Source organism: Oreochromis aureus, linkage group 3, assembly GCF_013358895.1.
Source record: "Oreochromis aureus strain Israel breed Guangdong linkage group 3, ZZ_aureus, whole genome shotgun sequence".
NCBI classification, from domain to species: domain Eukaryota; kingdom Metazoa; phylum Chordata; class Actinopteri; order Cichliformes; family Cichlidae; genus Oreochromis; species Oreochromis aureus.
In genome coordinates this window covers 133,612,212-133,626,312 of record NC_052944.1, presented here as the reverse complement: position 1 = coordinate 133,626,312, position 14,101 = coordinate 133,612,212, and the positions used below count along the sequence as shown (strand labels likewise).

General features: G+C 34.2%; 1 long non-coding RNA gene across 1 annotated transcript; it reads left to right on the top strand.

Annotated features, from left to right (window-relative positions):
• The first annotated feature begins 930 nt into the window (after positions 1-930).
• LOC120438127 lies at positions 931-1,327 on the top strand. The gene is made up of 3 exons (XR_005611680.1): positions 931-984; positions 1,075-1,183; positions 1,270-1,327. It is a non-coding gene; the product is annotated as an uncharacterized LOC120438127 (long non-coding RNA).
• Positions 1,328-14,101: the final 12,774 nt, after the last annotated feature.

The following is a 14,101-nucleotide window of genomic DNA, read 5'->3' as shown; positions in this document are numbered from 1 at the left end:
TGAAGTGGCTTTGGGCTGCAAAAGACACTGGGCGTGTGGAGGCAGTCGTTGGGCCATACAAATTGTATGACTCTTCTTTTCGCACACTGGAGGACAGTGGCTGGCTTTCTGATGAGGTAAGTGAAGTAATCATTTTTGGTCCTAGTGGTGGTCTGTAAAAATAATCTTCTTTTAATCCAAACAGGTCATTGATGCATACCTGCACTGCCTCATTAGGAAACAAAAGGCAAGTAAGAACGTATGCCGGTTATTTCACAAAAGCATTTTATACAATTTTGTAATCTTTTAAAAAAAATTCTTGCATTTTTCAGAAACCCGTGTATCAGTTGTCTTGCGTTGTTGCAACCTCTCTGTTTTCTGGGAAGTTTAAGTGTGTCAGCAAGGTAATGTAGATGTTATTATGGTTATATAGTGTATGTTATGTAAATAAATCTAAACCTTTATAAGCTTAAAAATATTCCACAGATGTTGTTTCCGGCTGAGGACATTTGGTTGTGCCCACTGAACTTCAGTGCACACTGGATCCTTGTGGTACATGTTCATGTGTTTTTTCTCTTTTTTGTTTTATTGTTCTTTTTAGCAGCATATTCTTATTTTGAAAATGCTTACAACTGATTATATTTACTTAAGTGAGTGTAATACACATATTCCACTAAATACAATTTTTATTTTAGGTTGTCAAAATCTCCTCACGATCTGTACTGCTGTTAGACCCTCTTGGAAATGAAGGTTGTTATGAAAGGAAAATTATGCGTAACTGGAGGTATTCATCATTCATTAATTATCTGTTTTGGGTTGTTTGGTTTGTGGGTTTTTTTTTTTTATTTAGAGCAAAACGCTGGCTACATTTTAAAACTTGTTTTATTTTTATTAGGAATTTTCTGAAGATGAAAGGAAAGGAAGAGTCCCGAGTGGATTGGAAAATGGAGACTGCCACACAACAAGCAGATGGACTCCAGCAGTTGTGGAGTTTTAGTGTTGAAGGTATTTAATAAGCCATTGTATTTAATTGTATTTATTGTATTTAACTAGAATTAAGTTAATCAATTGCAATTACTGTAACATATTTTACAGTTTGCCGAACACTACCTTATGAGTGGAGAGGTTACTAGGGTGCTGTCCACTCCAGAAGCCATTGGGCTGCAACGCACAGAAATTGCTTGCGAACTGCTAGAACATCAAAGTAAGTTGAGTCATGTGCTTTTGTATTGCAATAGCACTTTCAGTTTTGTTTAAAAACTGTTAGGTTGAACGCAAGTGTGTTTCTAGGTAATGCTGATGACTACTGTGTGGTTTGTTCCACGCTGGAAGCCGATCCTGAGTCCAGCATGATTGAAATGGTAAAACAAATAAACCACAAATGCAATATACAGTGGCTTGCAATAGTATTCGGCCCCCTTGAACCTTTCCACATTTGGTCACATTACAGCCAAAAACACAAATCAATTTTAATTGTAATTCCACGTGAAAGACCAATACAAAGTGGTGTACACGTGAGAAGTGGAACAACAATCATACATGATTCCAAACATTTTTTACAAATGAATAACTGAAAAGTGGGGTGTGTGTAATTATTCAGCCCCCTGAGTCAATACTTTGTAGAACCACCTTGATCTGCAATTACAGCTGCCAGTCTTTTAGGGTATGTCTCTACTAGGGGTGGGTTTTTATAATCGATTTATCGATTAAAATCGATTCTGGCTTGGAAAACATAAAATCGATTCATTAAAATCCAGAATCGATTTTTTAATATAAATTTATTTTACCCGAAATGCCAGAATCTCTAGTGAAATCTCACAAAATTTCAACAACCACCAAACAGCTAAGACAGTAAATGAGAGCAGGAACACGGATTCTGCACAAAGATGTAAACACACAGCGCGGATCAGAATCAGTGACATCTCGCCTTTCTCACCTGACGGCACGAACACGGTCGGGCTGAAAGCCGACAGCTCGCTGAGTCTGATCTGTCGGCGGGTCGCGCTTTTATTCACGCCGCTTTTGCGCTGATTCTAAAGCTGTTAGTTTGATCTCTGTCCAAACAATATTGACTGAACCAGCAGCAAAAGAAGATCCAAACTACGCTTCACATAAACATCGCCACTCTGACTTTTACTGTTTTGCTTCCACCACGATGCACAGCGCTCTCTCTCTCTCTCTCTGTTTCCCGCCTAAAATCGTTTTCTGCATTATTCACTTGCTTGTTACGCACAAGTCTACCGTTGTTTACAGCGCTGTCGGCTGTTGTTTTTTTTTGTTCCTTTTACATTCTTCCGAAAAGAAAACCTAATTTCTGCCGTTCAATACTGAACAAATTTAAACTTTTAAAATTATGCAAAATGCGAAACGCTCAGCCGTGTCTCTAATAAAACCGCTGTTGATTAATTAGTTTCTTTCGCTTTTGATGTAGCCTACTGCAGAATATTTTTATAAAATCCCAGGCCAGGAAAATCACCTTCATGTTTTTCTGTGTTTTATCTTTAACTACTTTGACACTTTGCTGTGACGCTCACACCTTTCATAAGTCTTATGTGTCAGCTTCCTTTTATTGATACAACAATATGTAAATGTACTGATCTGAATTATAATATTTCTGACTGTCAAAGTTCCCAGATTCAAATCGAATTGAATCGAATCGAATCGAATTAAATCGAATCGTGGATCGAATCGATTCGGGACCTTGTGAATCGGAATTGAATCGATTCTAGAAATCAGTGACGATACCCAGCCCTAGTCTCTACCAGCTAGAGACTGGTAGAGACATTGGTCTTTCATGTGGAATTCCAATAAAATTGATTCATGTTTGTGAATGCAATCTGACAAAATGTGGAAAAGTTCACGAGGGCCGGATACTTTTGCAAGCCACTGTAGTAATTATTTTCTCATCAAATTCGTAATGTTGGTTACACTTACACCCCCCCACCCCCCCACCCCCCCTTTCTCCCTCTTCAGGTGCAGTGCAAGTTTTGTTCCAGATGGGCACATTTTGGATGTGCTCAATATGAAAGCAGGCTGGTCAAGTACCTGTGCGACAAATGTGCATAATTTGTTATAAATACTGTTTCTTTTTCAGTTCTTTCTCCCTGTGTTCTGTTGGATCTATAAATGTCAAATATATGTATCTGTAAATATATTCAGTAAATATATACTGAAACTATAATGGAGTGAGTTCATTGTCAAAGTTTATATAGTCAGGTGTTCCAATCACTTCAATGGTGACAGCTGTATAACTTAAGCACCTTGGCATGCAGACTGCTTCTACAAACAAGTGCCAAAACATGCTACCGTTGTTATTATAAACTAGAAGAGTACTCTAACAGGAAGAATTACGTGCCAAAACATGCTACTGTTGTTATTATAAACTAGAAGTGTACTCTAACAGAAGAATTACGTACCAAAACATGCTACTGTTGTTATTATAAACTAGAAGTGTACTCTAACAGGAAGAATTACGTGCCAAAACATGCTACCGTTGTTATTATAAACTAGAAGAGTACTCTAACAGAAGAATTACGTACCAGAACATGCTACTGTTGTTATTATAAACTAGAAGTGTACTCTAACAGAAGAATTACGTACCAGAACATGCTACTGTTGTTATTATAAACTAGAAGTGTACTCTAACAGAAGAATTACGTACCAAAACATGCTACTGTTGTTATTATAAACTAGAAGAGTACTCTAACAGAAGAATTACGTACCAAAACATGCTACTGTTGTTATTATAAACTAGAAGAGTACTCTAACAGGAAGAATTACGTGCCAAAACATGCTACTGTTGTTATTATAACCTAGAAGAGTACTCTAACAGAAGAATTACGTACCAGAACATGCTACTGTTGTTATTATAAACTAGAAGAGTACTCTAACATAAGAATTACGTACCAGAACATGCTACTGTTGTTATTATAAACTAGAAGAGTACTCTAACAGAAGAATTACGTGCCAGAACATGCTACTGTTGTTATTATAAACTAGAAGAGTACTCTAACAGAAGAATTACGTGCCAAAACATGCTACTGTTGTTATTATAAACTAGAAGAGTACTCTAACAGAAGAATTACGTACCAGAACATGCTACTGTTGTTATTATAAACTAGAAGAGTACTCTAACAGAAGAATTACGTACCAGAACATGCTACTGTTGTTATTATAAACTAGAAGAGTACTCTAACAGAAGAATTACGTGCCAGAACATGCTACTGTTGTTATTATAAACTAGAAGAGTACTCTAACAGAAGAATTACGTACCAGAACATGCTACTGTTGTTATTATAAACTAGAAGAGTACTCTAACAGAAGAATTACGTACCAGAACATGCTACTGTTGTTATTATAAACTAGAAGAGTACTCTAACAGAAGAATTACGTACCAGAACATGCTACTGTTGTTATTATAAACTAGAAGTGTACTCTAACAGAAGAATTACGTACCAAAACATGCTACTGTTGTTATTATAAACTAGAAGAGTACTCTAACAGAAGAATTACGTACCAGAACATGCTACTGTTGTTATTATAAACTAGAAGAGTACTCTAACAGAAGAATTACGTACCAGAACATGCTACTGTTGTTATTATAAACTAGAAGAGTACTCTAACAGAAGAATTACGTACCAGAACATGCTACTGTTGTTATTATAAACTAGAAGAGTACTCTAACAGAAGAATTACGTACCAAAACATGCTACTGTTGTTATTATAAACTAGAAGTGTACTCTAACAGAAGAATTACGTACCAGAACATGCTACTGTTGTTATTATAAACTAGAAGAGTACTCTAACAGAAGAATTACGTGCCAAAACATGCTACTGTTGTTATTATAAACTAGAAGCGTACTCTAACAGAAGAATTACGTACCAGAACATGCTACTGTTGTTATTATAAACTAGAAGAGTACTCTAACAGAAGAATTACGTGCCAAAACATGCTACTGTTGTTATTATAAACTAGAAGTGTACTCTAACAGAAGAATTACGTACCAGAACATGCTACTGTTGTTATTATAAACTAGAAGAGTACTCTAACAGAAGAATTACGTACCAGAACATGCTACTGTTGTTATTATAAACTAGAAGTGTACTCTAACAGAAGAATTACGTACCAGAACATGCTACTGTTGTTATTATAAACTAGAAGTGTACTCTAACAGAAGAATTACGTACCAGAACATGCTACTGTTGTTATTATAAACTAGAAGTGTACTCTAACAGAAGAATTACGTACCAGAACATGCTACTGTTGTTATTATAAACTAGAAGAGTACTCTAACAGAAGAATTACGTACCAGAACATGCTACTGTTGTTATTATAAACTAGAAGTGTACTCTAACAGAAGAATTACGTACCAGAACATGCTACTGTTGTTATTATAAACTAGAAGCGTACTCTAACAGAAGAATTACGTACCAAAACATGGTACTGTTGTTATTATAAACTAGAAGTGTACTCTAACAGAAGAATTACGTGCCAAAACATGCTACTGTTGTTATTATAAACTAGAAGTGTACTCTAACAGAAGAATTACGTACCAAAACATGGTACTGTTGTTATTATAAACTAGAAGAGTACTCTAACAGAAGAATTACGTGCCAAAACATGCTACTGTTGTTATTATAAACTAGAAGTGTACTCTAACAGAAGAATTACGTACCAGAACATGCTACTGTTGTTATTATAAACTAGAAGTGTACTCTAACAGAAGAATTACGTACCAAAACATGGTACTGTTGTTATTATAAACTAGAAGTGTACTCTAACAGAAGAATTACGTACCAGAACATGCTACTGTTGTTATTATAAACTAGAAGAGTACTCTAACAGAAGAATTACGTGCCAGAACATGCTACTGTTGTTATTATAAACTAGAAGAGTACTCTAACAGAAGAATTACGTACCAGAACATGCTACTGTTGTTATTATAAACTAGAAGTGTACTCTAACAGAAGAATTACGTACCAGAACATGCTACTGTTGTTATTATAAACTAGAAGTGTACTCTAACAGAAGAATTACGTACCAGAACATGCTACTGTTGTTATTATAAACTAGAAGAGTACTCTAACAGAAGAATTACGTGCCAGAACATGCTACTGTTGTTATTATAAACTAGAAGTGTACTCTAACAGAAGAATTACGTACCAGAACATGCTACTGTTGTTATTATAAACTAGAAGTGTACTCTAACAGAAGAATTACGTACCAGAACATGCTACTGTTGTTATTATAAACTAGAAGTGTACTCTAACAGAAGAATTACGTACCAGAACATGCTACTGTTGTTATTATAAACTAGAAGAGTACTCTAACAGAAGAATTACGTGCCAGAACATGCTACTGTTGTTATTATAAACTAGAAGAGTACTCTAACAGAAGAATTACGTGCCAAAACATGCTACTGTTGTTATTATAAACTAGAAGAGTACTCTAACAGAAGAATTACGTACCAGAACATGCTACTGTTGTTATTATAAACTAGAAGTGTACTCTAACAGAAGAATTACGTACCAAAACATGCTACTGTTGTTATTATAAACTAGAAGTGTACTCTAACAGAAGAATTACGTGCCAAAACATGCTACTGTTGTTATTATAAACTAGAAGTGTACTCTAACAGAAGAATTACGTGCCAGAACATGCTACTGTTGTTATTATAAACTAGAAGAGTACTCTAACAGAAGAATTACGTGCCAGAACATGCTACTGTTGTTATTATAAACTAGAAGAGTACTCTAACAGAAGAATTACGTGCCAGAACATGCTACTGTTGTTATTATAAACTAGAAGAGTACTCTAACAGAAGAATTACGTGCCAGAACATGCTACTGTTGTTATTATAAACTAGAAGTGTACTCTAACAGAAGAATTACGTGCCAAAACATGCTACTGTTGTTATTATAAACTAGAAGTGTACTCTAACAGAAGAATTACGTGCCAGAACATGCTACTGTTGTTATTATAAACTAGAAGTGTACTCTAACAGAAGAATTACGTGCCAAAACATGCTACTGTTGTTATTATAAACTAGAAGTGTACTCTAACAGAAGAATTACGTACCAAAACATGCTACTGTTGTTATTATAAACTAGAAGTGTACTCTAACAGAAGAATTACGTGCCAGAACATGCTACTGTTGTTATTATAAACTAGAAGAGTACTCTAACAGAAGAATTACGTACCAAAACATGCTACTGTTGTTATTATAAACTAGAAGTGTACTCTAACAGAAGAATTACGTACCAAAACATGCTACTGTTGTTATTATAAACTAGAAGAGTACTCTAACAGAAGAATTACGTGCCAGAACATGCTGCTGTTGTTATTATAAACTAGAAGTGTACTCTAACAGAAGAATTACGTGCCAAAACATGCTACTGTTGTTATTATAAACTAGAAGTGTACTCTAACAGAAGAATTACGTACCAAAACATGCTACTGTTGTTATTATAAACTAGAAGTGTACTCTAACAGAAGAATTACGTGCCAGAACATGCTACTGTTGTTATTATAAACTAGAAGAGTACTCTAACAGAAGAATTACGTACCAAAACATGCTACTGTTGTTATTATAAACTAGAAGTGTACTCTAACAGAAGAATTACGTACCAAAACATGCTACTGTTGTTATTATAAACTAGAAGAGTACTCTAACAGAAGAATTACGTGCCAGAACATGCTGCTGTTGTTATTATAAACTAGAAGAGTACTCTAACAGAAGAATTACGTACCAGAACATGCTACTGTTGTTATTATAAACTAGAAGAGTACTCTAACAGAAGAATTACGTACCAAAACATGCTACTGTTGTTATTATAAACTAGAAGAGTACTCTAACAGAAGAATTACGTACCAAAACATGCTACTGTTGTTATTATAAACTAGAAGTGTACTCTAACAGAAGAATTACGTGCCAGAACATGCTACTGTTGTTATTATAAACTAGAAGTGTACTCTAACAGAAGAATTACGTGCCAGAACATGCTACTGTTGTTATTATAAACTAGAAGTGTACTCTAACAGAAGAATTACGTACCAGAACATGCTACTGTTGTTATTATAAACTAGAAGTGTACTCTAACAGAAGAATTACGTGCCAGAACATGCTACTGTTGTTATTATAAACTAGAAGTGTACTCTAACAGAAGAATTACGTACCAGAACATGCTACTGTTGTTATTATAAACTAGAAGAGTACTCTAACAGAAGAATTACGTGCCAAAACATGCTACTGTTGTTATTATAAACTAGAAGAGTACTCTAACAGGAAGAATTACGTACCAGAACATGCTACTGTTGTTATTATAAACTAGAAGAGTACTCTAACAGAAGAATTACGTACCAAAACATGCTACTGTTGTTATTATAAACTAGAAGAGTACTCTAACAGGAAGAATTACGTACCAGAACATGCTACTGTTGTTATTATAAACTAGAAGTGTACTCTAACAGAAGAATTACGTACCAAAACATGCTACTGTTGTTATTATAAACTAGAAGTGTACTCTAACAGAAGAATTACGTGCCAGAACATGCTACTGTTGTTATTATAAACTAGAAGAGTACTCTAACAGAAGAATTACGTACCAGAACATGCTACTGTTGTTATTATAAACTAGAAGTGTACTCTAACAGAAGAATTACGTGCCAGAACATGCTACTGTTGTTATTATAAACTAGAAGAGTACTCTAACAGAAGAATTACGTACCAGAACATGCTACTGTTGTTATTATAAACTAGAAGTGTACTCTAACAGAAGAATTACGTGCCAAAACATGCTACTGTTGTTATTATAAACTAGAAGTGTACTCTAACAGAAGAATTACGTACCAGAACATGCTACTGTTGTTATTATAAACTAGAAGTGTACTCTAACAGAAGAATTACGTACCAGAACATGCTACTGTTGTTATTATAAACTAGAAGAGTACTCTAACAGAAGAATTACGTACCAGAACATGCTACCGTTGTTATTATAAACTAGAAGTGTACTCTAACAGAAGAATTACGTACCAGAACATGCTACTGTTGTTATTATAAACTAGAAGTGTACTCTAACAGAAGAATTACGTGCCAAAACATGCTACTGTTGTTATTATAAACTAGAAGAGTACTCTAACAGAAGAATTACGTACCAGAACATGCTACTGTTGTTATTATAAACTAGAAGTGTACTCTAACAGAAGAATTACGTGCCAAAACATGCTACTGTTGTTATTATAAACTAGAAGAGTACTCTAACAGAAGAATTACGTACCAGAACATGCTACTGTTGTTATTATAAACTAGAAGAGTACTCTAACAGGAAGAATTACGTACCAAAACATGCTACTGTTGTTATTATAAACTAGAAGAGTACTCTAACAGAAGAATTACGTACCAGAACATGCTACTGTTGTTATTATAAACTAGAAGAGTACTCTAACAGGAAGAATTACGTACCAAAACATGCTACTGTTGTTATTATAAACTAGAAGAGTACTCTAACAGGAAGAATTACGTACCAGAACATGCTACTGTTGTTATTATAAACTAGAAGTGTACTCTAACAGAAGAATTACGTACCAAAACATGCTACTGTTGTTATTATAAACTAGAAGTGTACTCTAACAGAAGAATTACGTACCAAAACATGCTACTGTTGTTATTATAAACTAGAAGCGTACTCTAACAGAAGAATTACGTACCAAAACATGCTACTGTTGTTATTATAAACTAGAAGAGTACTCTAACAGGAAGAATTACGTACCAGAACATGCTACTGTTGTTATTATAAACTAGAAGAGTACTCTAACAGAAGAATTACGTACCAGAACATGCTACTGTTGTTATTATAAACTAGAAGAGTACTCTAACAGAAGAATTACGTACCAAAACATGCTACTGTTGTTATTATAAACTAGAAGAGTACTCTAACAGAAGAATTACGTACCAGAACATGCTACTGTTGTTATTATAAACTAGAAGTGTACTCTAACAGAAGAATTACGTACCAAAACATGGTACTGTTGTTATTATAAACTAGAAGTGTACTCTAACAGGAAGAATTACGTGCCAAAACATGCTACTGTTGTTATTATAAACTAGAAGTGTACTCTAACAGAAGAATTACGTACCAAAACATGGTACTGTTGTTATTATAAACTAGAAGTGTACTCTAACAGAAGAATTACGTGCCAAAACATGCTACTGTTGTTATTATAAACTAGAAGTGTACTCTAACAGAAGAATTACGTACCAGAACATGCTGCTGTTGTTATTATAAACTAGAAGTGTACTCTAACAGAAGAATTACGTGCCAGAACATGCTACTGTTGTTATTATAAACTAGAAGAGTACTCTAACAGAAGAATTACGTACCAGAACATGCTACTGTTGTTATTATAAACTAGAAGTGTACTCTAACAGAAGAATTACGTACCAGAACATGCTACTGTTGTTATTATAAACTAGAAGTGTAGTCTAACAGAAGAATTACGTACCAGAACATGCTACTGTTGTTATTATAAACTAGAAGTGTACTCTAACAGAAGAATTACGCACCAGAACATGCTACTGTTGTTATTATAAACTAGAAGTGTACTCTAACAGAAGAATTACGTACCAGAACATGCTACTGTTGTTATTATAAACTAGAAGAGTACTCTAACAGAAGAATTACGTACCAGAACATGCTACTGTTGTTATTATAAACTAGAAGTGTACTCTAACAGAAGAATTACGTACCAGAACATGCTACTGTTGTTATTATAAACTAGAAGTGTACTCTAACAGAAGAATTACGTACCAGAACATGCTACTGTTGTTATTATAAACTAGAAGTGTACTCTAACAGAAGAATTACGTGCCAGAACATGCTACTGTTGTTATTATAAACTAGAAGTGTACTCTAACAGAAGAATTACGTGCCAGAACATGCTACTGTTGTTATTATAAACTAGAAGAGTACTCTAACAGAAGAATTACGTGCCAGAACATGCTACTGTTGTTATTATAAACTAGAAGTGTACTCTAACAGAAGAATTACGTACCAAAACATGCTACTGTTGTTATTATAAACTAGAAGAGTACTCTAACAGAAGAATTACGTGCCAGAACATGCTACTGTTGTTATTATAAACTAGAAGAGTACTCTAACAGAAGAATTACGTACCAGAACATGCTACTGTTGTTATTATAAACTAGAAGAGTACTCTAACAGAAGAATTACGTACCAGAACATGCTACTGTTGTTATTATAAACTAGAAGAGTACTCTAACAGAAGAATTACGTACCAGAACATGCTACTGTTGTTATTATAAACTAGAAGCGTACTCTAACAGAAGAATTACGTACCAGAACATGCTACTGTTGTTATTATAAACTAGAAGCGTACTCTAACAGAAGAATTACGTACCAGAACATGCTACTGTTGTTATTATAAACTAGAAGCGTACTCTAACAGAAGAATTACGTACCAGAACATGCTACTGTTGTTATTATAAACTAGAAGAGTACTCTAACAGAAGAATTACGTACCAGAACATGCTACTGTTGTTATTATAAACTAGAAGCGTACTCTAACAGAAGAATTACGTACCAAAACATGCTACTGTTGTTATTATAAACTAGAAGAGTACTCTAACAGAAGAATTACGTACCAGAACATGCTACTGTTGTTATTATAAACTAGAAGCGTACTCTAACAGAAGAATTACGTACCAAAACATGGTACTGTTGTTATTATAAACTAGAAGAGTACTCTAACAGAAGAATTACGTACCAGAACATGCTGCTGTTGTTATTATAAACTAGAAGTGTACTCTAACAGAAGAATTACGTACCAAAACATGCTACTGTTGTTATTATAAACTAGAAGAGTACTCTAACAGGAAGAATTACGTACCAGAACATGCTACTGTTGTTATTATAAACTAGAAGAGTACTCTAACAGAAGAATTACGTACCAGAACATGCTACTGTTGTTATTATAAACTAGAAGAGTACTCTAACAGGAAGAATTACGTACCAGAACATGCTACTGTTGTTATTATAAACTAGAAGAGTACTCTAACAGAAGAATTACGTACCAGAACATGCTACTGTTGTTATTATAAACTAGAAGAGTACTCTAACAGGAAGAATTACGTACCAGAACATGCTACTGTTGTTATTATAAACTAGAAGAGTACTCTAACAGAAGAATTACGTGCCAGAACATGCTACTGTTGTTATTATAAACTAGAAGAGTACTCTAACAGAAGAATTACGTACCAGAACATGCTACTGTTGTTATTATAAACTAGAAGTGTACTCTAACAGAAGAATTACGTACCAGAACATGCTACTGTTGTTATTATAAACTAGAAGAGTACTCTAACAGAAGAATTACGTACCAGAACATGCTACTGTTGTTATTATAAACTAGAAGTGTACTCTAACAGGAAGAATTACGTGCCAGAACATGCTACTGTTGTTATTATAAACTAGAAGTGTACTCTAACAGAAGAATTACGTACCAAAACATGCTACTGTTGTTATTATAAACTAGAAGTGTACTCTAACAGAAGAATTACGTGCCAGAACATGCTACTGTTGTTATTATAAACTAGAAGTGTACTCTAACAGAAGAATTACGTGCAGAACATGCTACTGTTGTTATTATAAACTAGAAGTGTACTCTAACAGGAAGAATTACGTGCCAGAACATGCTACTGTTGTTATTATAAACTAGAAGTGTACTCTAACAGAAGAATTACGTACCAGAACATGCTACTGTTGTTATTATAAACTAGAAGTGTACTCTAACAGGAAGAATTACGTACCAGAACATGCTACTGTTGTTATTATAAACTAGAAGTGTACTCTAACAGAAGAATTACGTACCAGAACATGCTACTGTTGTTATTATAAACTAGAAGTGTACTCTAACAGGAAGAATTACGTACCAGAACATGCTACTGTTGTTATTATAAACTAGAAGTGTACTCTAACAGAAGAATTACGTACCAAAACATGCTACTGTTGTTATTATAAACTAGAAGTGTACTCTAACAGAAGAATTACGTGCCAGAACATGCTACTGTTGTTATTATAAACTAGAAGTGTACTCTAACAGAAGAATTACGTACCAGAACATGCTGCTGTTGTTATTATAAACTAGAAGTGTACTCTAACAGAAGAATTACGTACCAGAACATGCTACTGTTGTTATTATAAACTAGAAGAGTACTCTAACAGAAGAATTACGTACCAGAACATGCTACTGTTGTTATTATAAACTAGAAGTGTACTCTAACAGAAGAATTACGTACCAGAACATGCTACTGTTGTTATTATAAACTAGAAGTGTACTCTAACAGAAGAATTACGTACCAGAACATGCTACTGTTGTTATTATAAACTAGAAGTGTACTCTAACAGAAGAATTACGTACCAGAACATGCTACTGTTGTTATTATAAACTAGAAGTGTACTCTAACAGAAGAATTACGTACCAGAACATGCTACTGTTGTTATTATAAACTAGAAGTGTACTCTAACAGAAGAATTACGTACCAGAACATGCTACTGTTGTTATTATAAACTAGAAGAGTACTCTAACAGAAGAATTACGTACCAGAACATGCTACTGTTGTTATTATAAACTAGAAGTGTACTCTAACAGAAGAATTACGTACCAGAACATGCTACTGTTGTTATTATAAACTAGAAGTGTACTCTAACAGAAGAATTACGTACCAGAACATGCTACTGTTGTTATTATAAACTAGAAGTGTACTCTAACAGAAGAATTACGTACCAGAACATGCTACTGTTGTTATTATAAACTAGAAGTGTACTCTAACAGAAGAATTACGTACCAGAACATGCTACTGTTGTTATTATAAACTAGAAGAGTACTCTAACAGAAGAATTACGTACCAGAACATGCTACTGTTGTTATTATAAACTAGAAGTGTACTCTAACAGAAGAATTACGTACCAGAACATGCTACTGTTGTTATTATAAACTAGAAGTGTACTCTAACAGAAGAATTACGTACCAGAACATGCTACTGTTGTTATTATAAACTAGAAGTGTACTCTAACAGAAGAATTACGTACCAGAACATGCTACTGT